The sequence below is a fragment of the Canis lupus genome, chromosome 22, assembly GCF_048164855.1.
Source record: "Canis lupus baileyi chromosome 22, mCanLup2.hap1, whole genome shotgun sequence".
Lineage (NCBI taxonomy): Eukaryota > Metazoa > Chordata > Mammalia > Carnivora > Canidae > Canis > Canis lupus.
Window position 1 is genome coordinate 54,882,105 of NC_132859.1, and position 18,567 is coordinate 54,900,671.

Consider the following 18,567-nt stretch of genomic DNA (forward strand, 5'->3'; position numbering starts at 1 on the left):
GCAGTATTCTGAGTAAGGAGGTTCCCAGATTACCACTCTACTGCACCTGGAGATACCGTCCAGGTCTGCATTGCTAACTTGCGTCTCAGAGGCCTCTGGCAAAACTCTCTTGTGAAGACGTGCGAAACTCACTCTGCAGGCAGTGTGGAACTGTGAGGGACTGAGGGTGAGCTCAACTCTCAGCAGTAAGATGATTTTGGACAAGGCGTTCAGCTACCTTCTCACATATGGAACTTAGTATGTAGCACCAGTCTACCCCAGGAATTACTGGGAAATCGCTGGATTGAGCTTGGAGGCACTAGTCTTGTGTGCCGGGAGATTCCAGTTACCTCTCCCAACACTTCGGTGAAGCAGCGAGCCTAGGCCTTTTGGAAGCGAAAGGTAGCTGCAGGCAGGAGGTAGGGTTACAGGCCATAAGCTCAACTCTCAGAAGTGCGTATGCATGGGAGGCAGATGTCTGCTACCCACTCGGACATGCGAGTGGGAACCTAGCTACACTCTGATGAAGAAGGACTTTGGAAATCGCTGTATTCAACTCAGATACACGTGGGTTCAGGCACAACGATTCCACATGCTTTTCTCACAACCTTTCCCTGCCACTAACATGAGGACGTTAGCAGCTCCTTCTACAGTCAAGCAGGATGCGGGAGGGTTGTGCCCTGTCCTTAGCTCTCACAGGGAAGCATGCCTTGAAGCCAGCTGTCAACTAGCTGCATTCTTATGGCAGGGTGAAGGTAGCAGTATTCTGAGACAGGAGGTTCCCAGATTACCACTCTACTGCACCCGGAGATACCCTCCAGGTCTGCATTGTTAACGTGCGTCTCAGAAGCCTCTGGCAAACGTCTCTGGTGAAGACGTGCGAAACTCACTCTGCAGGCAGTGTGGAACTGTGAGGGACTGAGGGTGAGCTCAACTCTCAGAAGTAAGATGTTTTTGGACAAGGCGTTCAACTACCTACTCACGTATGGAACTTAGTATGTAGCACCAGTCTACCCCAGGAATTACTAGGAAATCGCTTGATTGAGCTTGGAGGCACTCGTCTTGTGTGCCGGGAGATTCCAGTTACCTCTCCCAACACTTGCGTCAAGCAGCGAGCCTAGGCCTTTTGGAAGCGAAAGGTAGCGGCAGGCAGGATGTAGGGTTACAGGCCATAAGCTCAACTCTCAGAAGTGTGTATGCATGGGAGGCAGATGTCTGCTACCCACTCGGACATGGGAGTTGGAACCTAGCTACACTCCTATTGAAGAAGGATGTTGGAAATCGCTGTATTCGACTCAGATACACGGGAGTTCAGGCCCAATGCTTCCACATGCTTTTCCCACAACCTATCCCAGCCACTAACATAAGGAGGTTAGCAGGTACGTCTACAGTCAGGCAGGATGCGGGAGGGTTCTGCCCTGTCCTCAGCTCTCACAGGGAAGCATGCCTAGAAGCCAGCTCTCAACTAGCTGCATTCTTATGACAGTGTGAAGGTAGCAGTATTCTGAGTAAGGAGGTTCCCAGATTACCACTCTACTGCACCTGGAGATACCGTCCAGGTCTGCATTGCTAACTTGCGTCTCAGAGGCCTCTGGCAAAACTCTCTGGTGAAGACGTGCGAAACTCACTCTGCAGGCAGTGTGGAACTGTGAGGGACTGAGGGTGAGCTCAACTCTCAGCAGTAAGATGATTTTGGACAAGGCGTTCAGCTACCTTCTCACATATGGAACTTAGTATGTAGCACCAGTCTACCCCAGGAATTACTGGGAAATCGCTGGATTGAGCTTGGAGGCACTAGTCTTGTGTGCCGGGAGATTCCAGTTACCTCTCCCAACACTTCGGTGAAGCAGCGAGCCTAGGCCTTTTGGAAGCGAAAGGTAGCTGCAGGCAGGAGGTAGGGTTACAGGCCATAAGCTCAACTCTCAGAAGTGCGTATGCATGGGAGGCAGATGTCTGCTACCCACTCGGACATGCGAGTGGGAACCTAGCTACACTCTGATGAAGAAGGACTTTGGAAATCGCTGTATTCAACTCAGATACACGTGGGTTCAGGCACAACGATTCCACATGCTTTTCTCACAACCTTTCCCTGCCACTAACATGAGGACGTTAGCAGCTCCTTCTACAGTCAAGCAGGATGCGGGAGGGTTGTGCCCTGTCCTTAGCTCTCACAGGGAAGCATGCCTTGAAGCCAGCTGTCAACTAGCTGCATTCTTATGGCAGGGTCAAGGTAGCAGTATTCTGAGACAGGAGGTTCCCAGATTACCACTCTACTGCACCCGGAGATACCCTCCAGGTCTGCATTGTTAACTTGCGTCTCAGAAGCCTCTGGCAAACGTCTCTGGTGAAGACGTGCGAAACTCACTCTGCAGGCAGTGTGGAACTGTGAGGGACTGAGGGTGAGCTCAACTCTCAGAAGTAAGATGTTTTTGGACAAGGCGTTCAACTACCTACTCACGTATGGAACTTAGTATGTAGCACCAGTCTACCCCAGGAATTACTAGGAAATCGCTTGATTGAGCTTGGAGGCACTCGTCTTGTGTGCCGGGAGATTCCAGTTACCTCTCCCAACACTTGCGTCAAGCAGCGAGCCTAGGCCTTTTGGAAGCGAAAGGTAGCGGCAGGCAGGATGTAGGGTTACAGGCCATAAGCTCAACTCTCAGAAGTGTGTATGCATGGGAGGCAGATGTCTGCTACCCACTCGGACATGGGAGTTGGAACCTAGCTACACTCCTATTGAAGAAGGATGTTGGAAATCGCTGTATTCGACTCAGATACACGGGAGTTCAGGCCCAATGCTTCCACATGCTTTTCCCACAACCTATCCCAGCCACTAACATAAGGAGGTTAGCAGGTACGTCTACAGTCAGGCAGGATGCGGGAGGGTTCTGCCCTGTCCTCAGCTCTCACAGGGAAGCATGCCTAGAAGCCAGCTCTCAACTAGCTGCATTCTTATGACAGTGTGAAGGTAGCAGTATTCTGAGTAAGGAGGTTCCCAGATTACCACTCTACTGCACCTGGAGATACCGTCCAGGTGTGCATTGCTAACTTGCGTCTCAGAGGCCTCTGGCAAAAGTCTCTGGTGAAGACGTGCGAAACTCACTCTGCAGGCAGTGTGGAACTGTGAGGGACTGAGGGTGAGCTCAACTCTCAGCAGTAAGATGATTTTGGACAAGGCGTTCAGCTACCTTCTCACATATGGAACTTAGTATGTAGCACCAGTCTACCCCAGGAATTACTGGGAAATCGCTGGATTGAGCTTGGAGGCACTAGTCTTGTGTGCCGGGAGATTCCAGTTACCTCTCCCAACACTTCGGTGAAGCAGCGAGCCTAGGCCTTTTGGAAGCGAAAGGTAGCTGCAGGCAGGAGGTAGGGTTACAGGCCATAAGCTCAACTCTCAGAAGTGCGTATGCATGGGAGGCAGATGTCTGCTACCCACTCGGACATGCGAGTGGGAACCTAGCTACACTCTGATGAAGAAGGACTTTGGAAATCGCTGTATTCAACTCAGATACACGTGGGTTCAGGCACAACGATTCCACATGCTTTTCTCACAACCTTTCCCTGCCACTAACATGAGGACGTTAGCAGCTCCTTCTACAGTCAAGCAGGATGCGGGAGGGTTGTGCCCTGTCCTTAGCTCTCACAGGGAAGCATGCCTTGAAGCCAGCTGTCAACTAGCTGCATTCTTATGGCAGGGTCAAGGTAGCAGTATTCTGAGACAGGAGGTTCCCAGATTACCACTCTACTGCACCCGGAGATACCCTCCAGGTCTGCATTGTTAACGTGCGTCTCAGAAGCCTCTGGCAAACGTCTCTGGTGAAGACGTGCGAAACTCACTCTGCAGGCAGTGTGGAACTGTGAGGGACTGAGGGTGAGCTCAACTCTCAGAAGTAAGATGTTTTTGGACAAGGCGTTCAACTACCTACTCACGTATGGAACTTAGTATGTAGCACCAGTCTACCCCAGGAATTACTAGGAAATCGCTTGATTGAGCTTGGAGGCACTCGTCTTGTGTGCCGGGAGATTCCAGTTACCTCTCCCAACACTTGCGTCAAGCAGCGAGCCTAGGCCTTTTGGAAGCGAAAGGTAGCGGCAGGCAGGATGTAGGGTTACAGGCCATAAGCTCTACTCTCAGAAGTCTGTATGCATGGGAGGCAGATGTCTGCTACCCACTCGGACATGGGAGTTGGAACCTAGCTACACTCCTATTGAAGAAGGATGTTGGAAATCGCTGTATTCGACTCAGATACACGGGAGTTCAGGCCCAATGCTTCCACATGCTTTTCCCACAACCTATCCCAGCCACTAACATAAGGAGGTTAGCAGGTACGTCTACAGTCAGGCAGGATGCGGGAGCGTGCTGCCCTGTCCTCAGCTCTCACAGGGAAGCATGCCTAGAAGCCAGCTCTCAACTAGCTGCATTCTTATGACAGTGTGAAGGTAGCAGTATTCTGAGTAAGGAGGTTCCCAGATTACCACTCTACTGCACCTGGAGATACCGTCCAGGTGTGCATTGTTAACTTGCGTCTCAGAGGCCTCTGGCAAAAGTCTCTGGTGAAGACGTGGGAAACTCACTCTGCAGGCAGTGTGGAACTGTGAGGGACTGAGGGTGAGCTCAACTCTCAGCAGTAAGATGATTTTGGACAAGGCGTTCAGCTACCTTCTCACATATGGAACTTAGTATGTAGCACCAGTCTACCCCAGGAATTACTGGGAAATCGCTGGATTGAGCTTGGAGGCACTAGTCTTGTGTGCCGGGAGATTCCAGTTACCTCTCCCAACACTTCGGTGAAGCAGCGAGCCTAGGCCTTTTGGAAGCGAAAGGTAGCTGCAGGCAGGAGGTAGGGTTACAGGCCATAAGCTCAACTCTCAGAAGTGCGTATGCATGGGAGGCAGATGTCTGCTACCCACTCGGACATGCGAGTGGGAACCTAGCTACACTCTGATGAAGAAGGACTTTGGAAATCGCTGTATTCAACTCAGATACACCTGGGTTCAGGCACAACGATTCCACATGCTTTTCTCACAACCTTTCCCTGCCACTAACATGAGGACGTTAGCAGCTCCTTCTACAGTCAAGCAGGATGCGGGAGGGTTGTGCCCTGTCCTTAGCTCTCACAGGGAAGCATGCCTTGAAGCCAGCTGTCAACTAGCTGCATTCTTATGGCAGGGTCAAGGTAGCAGTATTCTGAGACAGGAGGTTCCCAGATTACCACTCTACTGCACCCGGAGATACCCTCCAGGTCTGCATTGTTAACTTGCGTCTCAGAAGCCCCTGGCAAACGTCTCTGGTGAAGACGTGCGAAACTCACTCTGCAGGCAGTGTGGAACTGTGAGGGACTGAGGGTGAGCTCAACTCTCAGAAGTAAGATGTTTTTGGACAAGGCGTTCAACTACCTACTCACGTATGGAACTTAGTATGTAGCACCGGTCTACCCCAGGAATTACTAGGAAATCGCTTGATTGAGCTTGGAGGCACTCGTCTTGTGTGCCGGGAGATTCCAGGTACCTCTCCCAACACTTGCGTCAAGCAGCGAGCCTAGGCCTTTTGGAAGCGAAAGGTAGCGGCAGGCAGGATGTAGGGTTACAGGCCATAAGCTCAACTCTCAGAAGTGTGTATGCATGGGAGGCAGATGTCTGCTACCCACTCGGACATGGGAGTTGGAACCTAGCTACACTCCTATTGAAGAAGGATGTTGGAAATCGCTGTATTCGACTCAGATACACGGGAGTTCAGGCCCAATGCTTCCACATGCTTTTCCCACAACCTATCCCAGCCACTAACATAAGGAGGTTAGCAGATACGTCTACAGTCAGGCAGGATGCGGGAGGGTTCTGCCCTGTCCTCAGCTCTCACAGGGAAGCATGCCTAGAAGCCAGCTCTCAACTAGCTGCATTCTTATGACAGTGTGAAGGTAGCAGTATTCTGAGTAAGGAGGTTCCCAGATTACCACTCTACTGCACCTGGAGATACCGTCCAGGTCTGCATTGCTAACTTGCGTCTCAGAGGCCTCTGGCAAAACTCTCTTGTGAAGACGTGCGAAACTCACTCTGCAGGCAGTGTGGAACTGTGAGGGACTGAGGGTGAGCTCAACTCTCAGCAGTAAGATGATTTTGGACAAGGCGTTCAGCTACCTTCTCACATATGGAACTTAGTATGTAGCACCAGTCTACCCCAGGAATTACTGGGAAATCGCTGGATTGAGCTTGGAGGCACTAGTCTTGTGTGCCGGGCGATTCCAGTTACCTCTCCCAACACTTCGGTGAAGCAGCGAGCCTAGGCCTTTTGGAAGCGAAAGGTAGCTGCAGGCAGGAGGTAGGGTTACAGGCCATAAGCTCAACTCTCAGAAGTGCGTATGCATGGGAGGCAGATGTCTGCTACCCACTCGGACATGCGAGTGGGAACCTAGCTACACTCTGATGAAGAAGGACTTTGGAAATCGCTGTATTCAACTCAGATACACGTGGGTTCAGGCACCACGATTCCACATGCTTTTCTCACAACCTTTCCCTGCCACTAACATGAGGACGTTAGCAGCTCCTTCTACAGTCAAGCAGGATGCGGGAGGGTTGTGCCCTGTCCTTAGCTCTCACAGGGAAGCATGCCTTGAAGCCAGCTGTCAACTAGCTGCATTCTTATGGCAGGGTGAAGGTAGCAGTATTCTGAGACAGGAGGTTCCCAGATTACCACTCTACTGCACACGGAGATACCCTCCAGGTCTGCATTGTTAACGTGCGTCTCAGAAGCCTCTGGCAAACGTCTCTGGTGAAGACGTGCGAAACTCACTCTGCAGGCAGTGTGGAACTGTGAGGGACTGAGGGTGAGCTCAACTCTCAGAAGTAAGATGTTTTTGGACAAGGCGTTCAACTACCTACTCACGTATGGAACTTAGTATGTAGCACCAGTCTACCCCAGGAATTACTAGGAAATCGCTTGATTGAGCTTGGAGGCACTCGTCTTGTGTGCCGGGAGATTCCAGTTACCTCTCCCAACACTTGCGTCAAGCAGCGAGCCTAGGCCTTTTGGAAGCGAAAGGTAGCGGCAGGCAGCATGTAGGGTTACAGGCCATAAGCTCAACTCTCAGAAGTGTGTATGCATGGGAGGCAGATGTCTGCTACCCACTCGGACATGGGAGTTGGAACCTAGCTACACTCCTATTGAAGAAGGATGTTGGAAATCGCTGTATTCGACTCAGATACACGGGAGTTCAGGCCCAATGCTTCCACATGCTTTTCCCACAACCTATCCCAGCCACTAACATAAGGAGGTTAGCAGGTACGTCTACAGTCAGGCAGGATGCGGGAGGGTTCTGCCCTGTCCTCAGCTCTCACAGGGAAGCATGCCTAGAAGCCAGCTCTCAACTAGCTGCATTCTTATGACAGTGTGAAGGTAGCAGTATTCTGAGTAAGGAGGTTCCCAGATTACCACTCTACTGCACCTGGAGATACCGTCCAGGTCTGCATTGCTAACTTGCGTCTCAGAGGCCTCTGGCAAAACTCTCTGGTGAAGACATGCGAAACTCACTCTGCAGGCAGTGTGGAACTGTGAGGGACTGAGGGTGAGCTCAACTCTCAGCAGTAAGATGATTTTGGACAAGGCGTTCAGCTACCTTCTCACATATGGAACTTAGTATGTAGCACCAGTCTACCCCAGGAATTACTGGGAAATCGCTGGATTGAGCTTGGAGGCACTAGTCTTGTGTGCCGGGAGATTCCAGTTACCTCTCCCAACACTTCGGTGAAGCAGCGAGCCTAGGCCTTTTGGAAGCGAAAGGTAGCTGCAGGCAGGAGGTAGGGTTACAGGCCATAAGCTCAACTCTCAGAAGTGCGTATGCATGGGAGGCAGATGTCTGCTACCCACTCGGACATGCGAGTGGGAACCTAGCTACACTCTGATGAAGAAGGACTTTGGAAATCGCTGTATTCAACTCAGATACACGTGGGTTCAGGCACAACGATTCCACATGCTTTTCTCACAACCTTTCCCTGCCACTAACATGAGGACGTTAGCAGCTCCTTCTACAGTCAAGCAGGATGCGGGAGGGTTGTGCCCTGTCCTTAGCTCTCACAGGGAAGCATGCCTTGAAGCCAGCTGTCAACTAGCTGCATTCTTATGGCAGGGTCAAGGTAGCAGTATTCTGAGACAGGAGGTTCCCAGATTACCACTCTACTGCACCCGGAGATACCCTCCAGGTCTGCATTGTTAACGTGCGTCTCAGAAGCCTCTGGCAAACGTCTCTGGTGAAGACGTGCGAAACTCACTCTGCAGGCAGTGTGGAACTGTGAGGGACTGAGGGTGAGCTCAACTCTCAGAAGTAAGATGTTTTTGGACAAGGCGTTCAACTACCTACTCACGTATGGAACTTAGTATGTAGCACCAGTCTACCCCAGGAATTACTAGGAAATCGCTTGATTGAGCTTGGAGGCACTCGTCTTGTGTGCCGGGAGATTCCAGTTACCTCTCCCAACACTTGCGTCAAGCAGCGAGCCTAGGCCTTTTGGAAGCGAAAGGTAGCGGCAGGCAGGATGTAGGGTTACAGGCCATAAGCTCAACTCTCAGAAGTGTGTATGCATGGGAGGCAGATGTCTGCTACCCACTCGGACATGGGAGTTGGAACCTAGCTACACTCCTATTGAAGAAGGATGTTGGAAATCGCTGTATTCGACTCAGATACACGGGAGTTCAGGCCCAATGCTTCCACATGCTTTTCCCACAACCTATCCCAGCCACTAACATAAGGAGGTTAGCAGGTACGTCTACAGTCAGGCAGGATGCGGGAGGGTTCTGCCCTGTCCTCAGCTCTCACAGGGAAGCATGCCTAGAAGCCAGCTCTCAACTAGCTGCATTCTTATGACAGTGTGAAGGTAGCAGTATTCTGAGTAAGGAGGTTCCCAGATTACCACTCTACTGCACCTGGAGATACCGTCCAGGTGTGCATTGTTAACTTGCGTCTCAGAGGCCTCTGGCAAAAGTCTCTGGTGAAGACGTGGGAAACTCACTCTGCAGGCAGTGTGGAACTGTGAGGGACTGAGGGTGAGCTCAACTCTCAGCAGTAAGATGATTTTGGACAAGGCGTTCAGCTACCTTCTCACATATGGAACTTAGTATGTAGCACCAGTCTACCCCAGGAATTACTGGGAAATCGCTGGATTGAGCTTGGAGGCACTAGTCTTGTGTGCCGGGAGATTCCAGTTACCTCTCCCAACACTTCGGTGAAGCAGCGAGCCTAGGCCTTTTGGAAGCGAAAGGTAGCTGCAGGCAGGAGGTAGGGTTACAGGCCATAAGCTCAACTCTCAGAAGTGCGTATGCATGGGAGGCAGATGTCTGCTACCCACTCGGACATGCGAGTGGGAACCTAGCTACACTCTGATGAAGAAGGACTTTGGAAATCGCTGTATTCAACTCAGATACACGTGGGTTCAGGCACAACGATTCCACATGCTTTTCTCACAACCTTTCCCTGCCACTAACATGAGGACGTTAGCAGCTCCTTCTACAGTCAAGCAGGATGCGGGAGGGTTGTGCCCTGTCCTTAGCTCTCACAGGGAAGCATGCCTTGAAGCCAGCTGTCAACTAGCTGCATTCTTATGGCAGGGTCAAGGTAGCAGTATTCTGAGACAGGAGGTTCCCAGATTACCACTCTACTGCACCCGGAGATACCCTCCAGGTCTGCATTGTTAACGTGCGTCTCAGAAGCCTCTGGCAAACGTCTCTGGTGAAGACGTGCGAAACTCACTCTGCAGGCAGTGTGGAACTGTGAGGGACTGAGGGTGAGCTCAACTCTCAGAAGTAAGATGTTTTTGGACAAGGCGTTCAACTACCTACTCACGTATGGAACTTAGTATGTAGCACCAGTCTACCCCAGGAATTACTAGGAAATCGCTTGATTGAGCTTGGAGGCACTCGTCTTGTGTGCCGGGAGATTCCAGGTACCTCTCCCAACACTTGCGTCAAGCAGCGAGCCTAGGCCTTTTGGAAGCGAAAGGTAGCGGCAGGCAGGATGTAGGGTTACTGGCCATAAGCTCAACTCTCAGAAGTGTGTATGCATGGGAGGCAGATGTCTGCTACCCACTCGGACATGGGAGTTGGAACCTAGCTACACTCCTATTGAAGAAGGATGTTGGAAATCGCTGTATTCGACTCAGATACACGGGAGTTCAGGCCCAATGCTTCCACATGCTTTTCCCACAACCTATCCCAGCCACTAACATAAGGAAGTTAGCAGGTACGTCTACAGTCAGGCAGGATGCGGGAGGGTTCTGCCCTGTCCTCAGCTCTCACAGGGAAGCATGCCTACAAGCCAGCTCTCAACTAGCTGCATTCTTATGACAGTGTGAAGGTAGCAGTATTCTGAGTAAGGAGGTTCGCAGATTACCACTCTACTGCACCTGGAGATACCGTCCAGGTCTGCATTGCTAACTTGCGTCTCAGAGGCCTCTGGCAAAAATCTCTGGTGAAGACGTGCGAAACTCACTCTGCAGGCAGTGTGGTACTGTGAGGGACTGAGGGTGAGCTCAACTCTCAGCAGTAAGATGATTTTGGACAAGGCGTTCAGCTACCTTCTCACATATGGAACTTAGTATGTAGCACCAGTCTACCCCAGGAATTACTGGGAAATCGCTGGATTGAGCTTGGAGGCACTAGTCTTGTGTGCCGGGCGATTCCAGTTACCTCTCCCAACACTTCGGTGAAGCAGCGAGCCTAGGCCTTTTGGAAGCGAAAGGTAGCTGCAGGCAGGAGGTAGGGTTACAGGCCATAAGCTCAACTCTCAGAAGTGCGTATGCATGGGAGGCAGATGTCTGCTACCCACTCGGACATGCGAGTGGGAACCTAGCTACACTCTGATGAAGAAGGACTTTGGAAATCGCTGTATTCAACTCAGATACACGTGGGTTCAGGCACAACGATTCCACATGCTTTTCTCACAACCTTTCCCTGCCACTAACATGAGGACGTTAGCAGCTCCTTCTACAGTCAAGCAGGATGCGGGAGGGTTGTGCCCTGTCCTTAGCTCTCACAGGGAAGCATGCCTTGAAGCCAGCTGTCAACTAGCTGCATTCTTATGGCAGGGTCAAGGTAGCAGTATTCTGAGACAGGAGGTTCCCAGATTACCACTCTACTGCACCCGGAGATACCCTCCAGGTCTGCATTGTTAACGTGCGTCTCAGAAGCCTCTGGCAAACGTCTCTGGTGAAGACGTGCGAAACTCACTCTGCAGGCAGTGTGGAACTGTGAGGGACTGAGGGTGAGCTCAACTCTCAGCAGTAAGATGATTTTGGACAAGGCGTTCAGCTACCTTCTCACATATGGAACTTAGTATGTAGCACCAGTCTACCCCAGGAATTACTGGGAAATCGCTGGATTGAGCTTGGAGGCACTAGTCTTGTGTGCCGGGAGATTCCAGTTACCTCTCCCAACACTTCGGTGAAGCAGCGAGCCTAGGCCTTTTGGAACCGAAAGGTAGCTGCAGGCAGGAGGTAGGGTTACAGGCCATAAGCTCAACTCTCAGAAGTGCGTATGCATGGGAGGCAGATGTCTGCTACCCACTCGGACATGCGAGTGGGAACCTAGCTACACTCTGATGAAGAAGGACTTTGGAAATCGCTGTATTCAACTCAGATACACGTGGGTTCAGGCACAACGATTCCACATGCTTTTCTCACAACCTTTCCCTGCCACTAACATGAGGACGTTAGCAGCTCCTTCTACAGTCAAGCAGGATGCGGGAGGGTTGTGCCCTGTCCTTAGCTCTCACAGGGAAGCATGCCTTGAAGCCAGCTGTCAACTAGCTGCATTCTTATGGCAGGGTGAAGGTAGCAGTATTCTGAGACAGGAGGTTCCCAGATTACCACTCTACTGCACCCGGAGATACCCTCCAGGTCTGCATTGTTAACGTGCGTCTCAGAGGCCTCTGGCAAACGTCTCTGGTGAAGACGTGCGAAACTCACTCTGCAGGCAGTGTGGAACTGTGAGGGACTGAGGGTGAGCTCAACTCTCAGCAGTAAGATGATTTTGGACAAGGCGTTCAGCTACCTTCTCACATATGGAACTTAGTATGTAGCACCAGTCTACCCCAGGAATTACTGGGAAATCGCTGGATTGAGCTTGGAGGCACTAGTCTTGTGTGCCGGGAGATTCCAGTTACCTCTCCCAACACTTCGGTGAAGCAGCGAGCCTAGGCCTTTTGGAACCGAAAGGTAGCTGCAGGCAGGAGGTAGGGTTACAGGCCATAAGCTCAACTCTCAGAAGTGCGTATGCATGGGAGGCAGATGTCTGCTACCCACTCGGACATGCGAGTGGGAACCTAGCTACACTCTGATGAAGAAGGACTTTGGAAATCGCTGTATTCAACTCAGATACACGTGGGTTCAGGCACAACGATTCCACATGCTTTTCTCACAACTTTCCCTGCCACTAACATGAGGACGTTAGCAGCTCCTTCTACAGTCAAGCAGGATGCGGGAGGGTTGTGCCCTGTCCTTAGCTCTCACAGGGAAGCATGCCTTGAAGCCAGCTGTCAACTAGCTGCATTCTTATGGCAGGGTCAAGGTAGCAGTATTCTGAGACAGGAGGTTCCCAGATTACCACTCTACTGCACCCGGAGATACCCTCCAGGTCTGCATTGTTAACGTGCGTCTCAGAAGCCTCTGGCAAACGTCTCTGGTGAAGACGTGCGAAACTCACTCTGCAGGCAGTGTGGAACTGTGAGGGACTGAGGGTGAGCTCAACTCTCAGAAGTAAGATGTTTTTGGACAAGGCGTTCAACTACCTACTCACGTATGGAACTTAGTATGTAGCACCAGTCTACCCCAGGAATTACTAGGAAATCGCTTGATTGAGCTTGGAGGCACTCGTCTTGTGTGCCGGGAGATTCCAGGTACCTCTCCCAACACTTGCGTCAAGCAGCGAGCCTAGGCCTTTTGGAAGCGAAAGGTAGCGGCAGGCAGGATGTAGGGTTACTGGCCATAAGCTCAACTCTCAGAAGTGTGTATGCATGGGAGGCAGATGTCTGCTACCCACTCGGACATGGGAGTTGGAACCTAGCTACACTCCTATTGAAGAAGGATGTTGGAAATCGCTGTATTCGACTCAGATACACGGGAGTTCAGGCCCAATGCTTCCACATGCTTTTCCCACAACCTATCCCAGCCACTAACATAAGGAGTTTAGCAGGTACGTCTACAGTCAGGCAGGATGCGGGAGGGTTCTGCCCTGTCCTCAGCTCTCACAGGGAAGCATGCCTAGAAGCCAGCTCTCAACTAGCTGCATTCTTATGACAGTGTGAAGGTAGCAGTATTCTGAGTAAGGAGGTTCGCAGATTACCACTCTACTGCACCTGGAGATACCGTCCAGGTCTGCATTGCTAACTTGCGTCTCAGAGGCCTCTGGCAAAAATCTCTGGTGAAGACGTGCGAAACTCACTCTGCAGGCAGTGTGGAACTGTGAGGGACTGAGGGTGAGCTCAACTCTCAGCAGTAAGATGATTTTGGACAAGGCGTTCAGCTACCTTCTCACATATGGAACTTAGTATGTAGCACCAGTCTACCCCAGGAATTACTGGGAAATCGCTGGATTGAGCTTGGAGGCACTAGTCTTGTGTGCCGGGCGATTCCAGTTACCTCTCCCAACACTTCGGTGAAGCAGCGAGCCTAGGCCTTTTGGAAGCGAAAGGTAGCTGCAGGCAGGAGGTAGGGTTACAGGCCATAAGCTCAACTCTCAGAAGTGCGTATGCATGGGAGGCAGATGTCTGCTACCCACTCGGACATGCGAGTGGGAACCTAGCTACACTCTGATGAAGAAGGACTTTGGAAATCGCTGTATTCAACTCAGATACACGTGGGTTCAGGCACAACGATTCCACATGCTTTTCTCACAACCTTTCCCTGCCACTAACATGAGGACGTTAGCAGCTCCTTCTACAGTCAAGCAGGATGCGGGAGGGTTGTGCCCTGTCCTTAGCTCTCACAGGGAAGCATGCCTTGAAGCCAGCTGTCAACTAGCTGCATTCTTATGGCAGGGTCAAGGTAGCAGTATTCTGAGACAGGAGGTTCCCAGATTACCACTCTACTGCACCCGGAGATACCCTCCAGGTCTGCATTGTTAACGTGCGTCTCAGAAGCCTCTGGCAAACGTCTCTGGTGAAGACGTGCGAAACTCACTCTGCAGGCAGTGTGGAACTGTGAGGGACTGAGGGTGAGCTCAACTCTCAGAAGTAAGATGTTTTTGGACAAGGCGTTCAACTACCTACTCACGTATGGAACTTAGTATGTAGCACCAGTCTACCCCAGGAATTACTAGGAAATCGCTTGATTGAGCTTGGAGGCACTCGTCTTGTGTGCCGGGAGATTCCAGTTACCTCTCCCAACACTTGCGTCAAGCAGCGAGCCTAGGCCTTTTGGAAGCGAAAGGTAGCGGCAGGCAGGATGTAGGGTTACAGGCCATAAGCTCAACTCTCAGAAGTGTGTATGCATGGGAGGCAGATGTCTGCTACCCACTCGGACATGGGAGTTGGAACCTAGCTACACTCCTATTGAAGAAGGATGTTGGAAATCGCTGTATTCGACTCAGATACAAGGGAGTTCAGGCCCAATGCTTCCACATGCTTTTCCCACAACCTATCCCAGCCACTAACATAAGGAGTTTAGCAGGTACGTCTACAGTCAGGCAGGATGCGGGAGGGTTCTGCCCTGTCCTCAGCTCTCACAGGGAAGCATGCCTAGAAGCCAGCTCTCAACTAGCTGCATTCTTATGACAGTGTGAAGGTAGCAGTATTCTGAGTAAGGAGGTTCCCAGATTACCACTCTACTGCACCTGGAGATACCGTCTAGGTGTGCATTGTTAACTTGCGTCTCAGAGGCCTCTGGCAAAAGTCTCTGGTGAAGACGTGGGAAACTCACTCTGCAGGCAGTGTGGAACTGTGAGGGACTGAGGGTGAGCTCAACTCTCAGCAGTAAGATGATTTTGGACAAGGCGTTCAGCTACCTTCTCACATATGGAACTTAGTATGTAGCACCAGTCTACCCCAGGTATTACTGGGAAATCGCTGGATTGAGCTTGGAGGCACTAGTCTTGTGTGCCGGGAGATTCCAGTTACCTCTCCCAACACTTCGGTGAAGCAGCGAGCCTAGGCCTTTTGGAAGCGAAAGGTAGCTGCAGGCAGGAGGTAGGGTTACAGGCCATAAGCTCAACTCTCAGAAGTGCGTATGCATGGGAGGCAGATGTCTGCTACCCACTCGTACATGCGAGTGGGAACCTAGCTACACTCTGATGAAGAAGGACTTTGGAAATCGCTGTATTCAACTCAGATACACGTGGGTTCAGGCACAACGATTCCACATGCTTTACTCACAACCTTTCCCTGCCACTAACATGAGGACGTTAGCAGCTCCTTCTACAGTCAAGCAGGATGCGGGAGGGTTGTGCCCTGTCCTTAGCTCTCACAGGGAAGCATGCCTTGAAGCCAGCTGTCAACTAGCTGCATTCTTAGGGCAGGGTCAAGGTAGCAGTATTCTGAGACAGGAGGTTCCCAGATTACCACTCTACTGCACCCGGAGATACCCTCCAGGTGTGCATTGTTAACTTGCGTCTCAGAAGCCTCTGGCAAACGTCTCTGGTGAAGACGTGCGAAACTTACTCTGCAGGCAGTGTGGAACTGTGAGGGACTGAGGGTGAGCTCAACTCTCAGAAGTAAGATGTTTTTGGACAAGGCGTTCAACTACCTACTCACGTATGGAACTTAGTATGTAGCACCAGTCTACCCCAGGAATTACTAGGAAATCGCTTGATTGAGCTTGGAGGCACTCGTCTTGTGTGCCGGGAGATTCCAGTTACCTCTCCCAACACTTGCGTCAAGCAGCGAGCCTAGGCCTTTTGGAAGCGAAAGGTAGCGGCAGGCAGGATGTAGGGTTACAGGCCATAAGCTCAACTCTCAGAAGTGTGTATGCATGGGAGGCAGATGTCTGCTACCCACTCGGACATGGGAGTTGGAACCTAGCTACACTCCTATTGAAGAAGGATGTTGGAAATCGCTGTATTCGACTCAGATACACGGGAGTTCAGGCCCAATGCTTCCACATGCTTTTCCCACAACCTATCCCAGCCACTAACATAAGGAGGTTAGCAGGTACGTCTACAGTCAGGCAGGATGCGGGAGGGTTCTGCCCTGTCCTCAGCTCTCACAGGGAAGCATGCCTAGAAGCCAGCTCTCAACTAGCTGCATTCTTATGACAGTGTGAAGGTAGCAGTATTCTGAGTAAGGAGGTTCCCAGATTACCACTCTACTGCACCTGGAGATACCGTCCAGGTCTGCATTGCTAACTTGCGTCTCAGAGGCCTCTGGCAAAAGTCTCTGGTGAAGACGTGCGAAACTCACTCTGCAGGCAGTGTGGAACTGTGAGGGACTGAGGGTGAGCTCAACTCTCAGAAGTAAGATGATTTTGGACAAGGCGTTCAGCTACCTTCTCACATATGGAACTTAGTATGTAGCACCAGTCTACCCCAGGAATTACTGGGAAATCGCTGGATTGAGCTTGGAGGCACTAGTCTTGTGTGCCGGGAGATTCCAGTTGCCTCTCCCAACACTTCGGTGAAGCAGCGAGCCTAGGCCTTTTGGAAGCGAAAGGTAGCTGCAGGCAGGAGGTAGGGTTACAGGCCATAAGCTCAACTCTCAGAAGTGCGTATGCATGGGAGGCAGATGTCTGCTACCCACTCGGACATGCGAGTGGGAACCTAGCTACACTCTGATGAAGAAGGACTTTGGAAATCGCTGTATTCAACTCAGATACACGTGGGTTCAGGCACAACGATTCCACATGCTTTTCTCACAACCTTTCCCTGCCACTAACATGAGGACGTTAGCAGCTCCTTCTACAGTCAAGCAGGATGCGGGAGGGTTGTGCCCTGTCCTTAGCTCTCACAGGGAAGCATGCCTTGAAGCCAGCTGTCAACTAGCTGCATTCTTATGGCAGGGTCAAGGTAGCAGTATTCTGAGACAGGAGGTTCCCAGATTACCACTCTACTGCACCCGGAGATACCCTCCAGGTCTGCATTGTTAACTTGCGTCTCAGAAGCCTCTGGCAAACGTCTCTGGTGAAGACGTGCGAAACTCACTCTGCAGGCAGTGTGGAACTGTGAGGGACTGAGGGTGAGCTCAACTCTCAGAAGTAAGATGTTTTTGGACAAGGCGTTCAACTACCTACTCACGTATGGAACTTAGTATGTAGCACCAGTCTACCCCAGGAATTACTAGGAAATCGCTTGATTGAGCTTGGAGGCACTCGTCTTGTGTGCCGGGAGATTCCAGTTACCTCTCCCAACACTTGCGTCAAGCAGCGAGCCTAGGCCTTTTGGAAGCGAAAGGTAGCGGCAGGCAGGATGTAGGGTTACAGGCCATAAGCTCAACTCTCAGAAGTGTGTATGCATGGGAGGCAGATGTCTGCTACCCACTCGGACATGGGAGTTGGAACCTAGCTACACTCCTATTGAAGAAGGATGTTGGAAATCGCTGTATTCGACTCAGATACACGGGAGTTCAGGCCCAATGCTTCCACATGGTTTTCCCACAACCTATCCCAGCCACTAACATAAGGAGGTTAGCAGGTACGTCTACAGTCAGGCAGGATGCCGGAGGGTTCTGCCCTGTCCTCAGCTCTCACAGGGAAGCATGCCTAGAAGCCAGCTCTCAACTAGCTGCATTCTTATGACAGTGTGAAGGTAGCAGTATTCTGAGTAAGGAGGTTCCCAGATTACCACTCTACTGCACCTGGAGATACCGTCCAGGTCTGCATTGCTAACTTGCGTCTCAGAGGCCTCTGGCAAAACTCTCTGGTGAAGACGTGCGAAACTCACTCTGCAGGCAGTGTGGAACTGTGAGGGACTGAGGGTGAGCTCAACTCTCAGCAGTAAGATGATTTTGGACAAGGCGTTCAGCTACCTTCTCACATATGGAACTTAGTATGTAGCACCAGTCTACCCCAGGAATTACTGGGAAATCGCTGGATTGAGCTTGGAGGCACTAGTCTTGTGTGCCGGGAGATTCCAGTTACCTCTCCCAACACTTCGGTGAAGCAGCGAGCCTAGGCCTTTTGGAAGCGAAAGGTAGCTGCAGGCAGGAGGTAGGGTTACAGGCCATAAGCTCAACTCTCAGAAGTGCGTATGCATGGGAGGCAGATGTCTGCTACCCACTCGGACATGCGAGTGGGAACCTAGCTACACTCTGATGAAGAAGGACTTTGGAAATCGCTGTATTCAACTCAGATACACGTGGGTTCAGGCACAACGATTCCACATGCTTTTCTCACAACCTTTCCCTGCCACTAACATGAGGACGTTAGCAGCTCCTTCTACAGTCAAGCAGGATGCGGGAGGGTTGTGCCCTGTCCTTAGCTCTCACAGGGAAGCATGCCTTGAAGCCAGCTGTCAACTAGCTGCATTCTTATGGCAGGGTGAAGGTAGCAGTATTCTGAGACAGGAGGTTCCCAGATTACCACTCTACTGCACCCGGAGATACCCTCCAGGTCTGCATTGTTAACGTGCGTCTCAGAAGCCTCTGGCAAACGTCTCTGGTGAAGACGTGCGAAACTCAC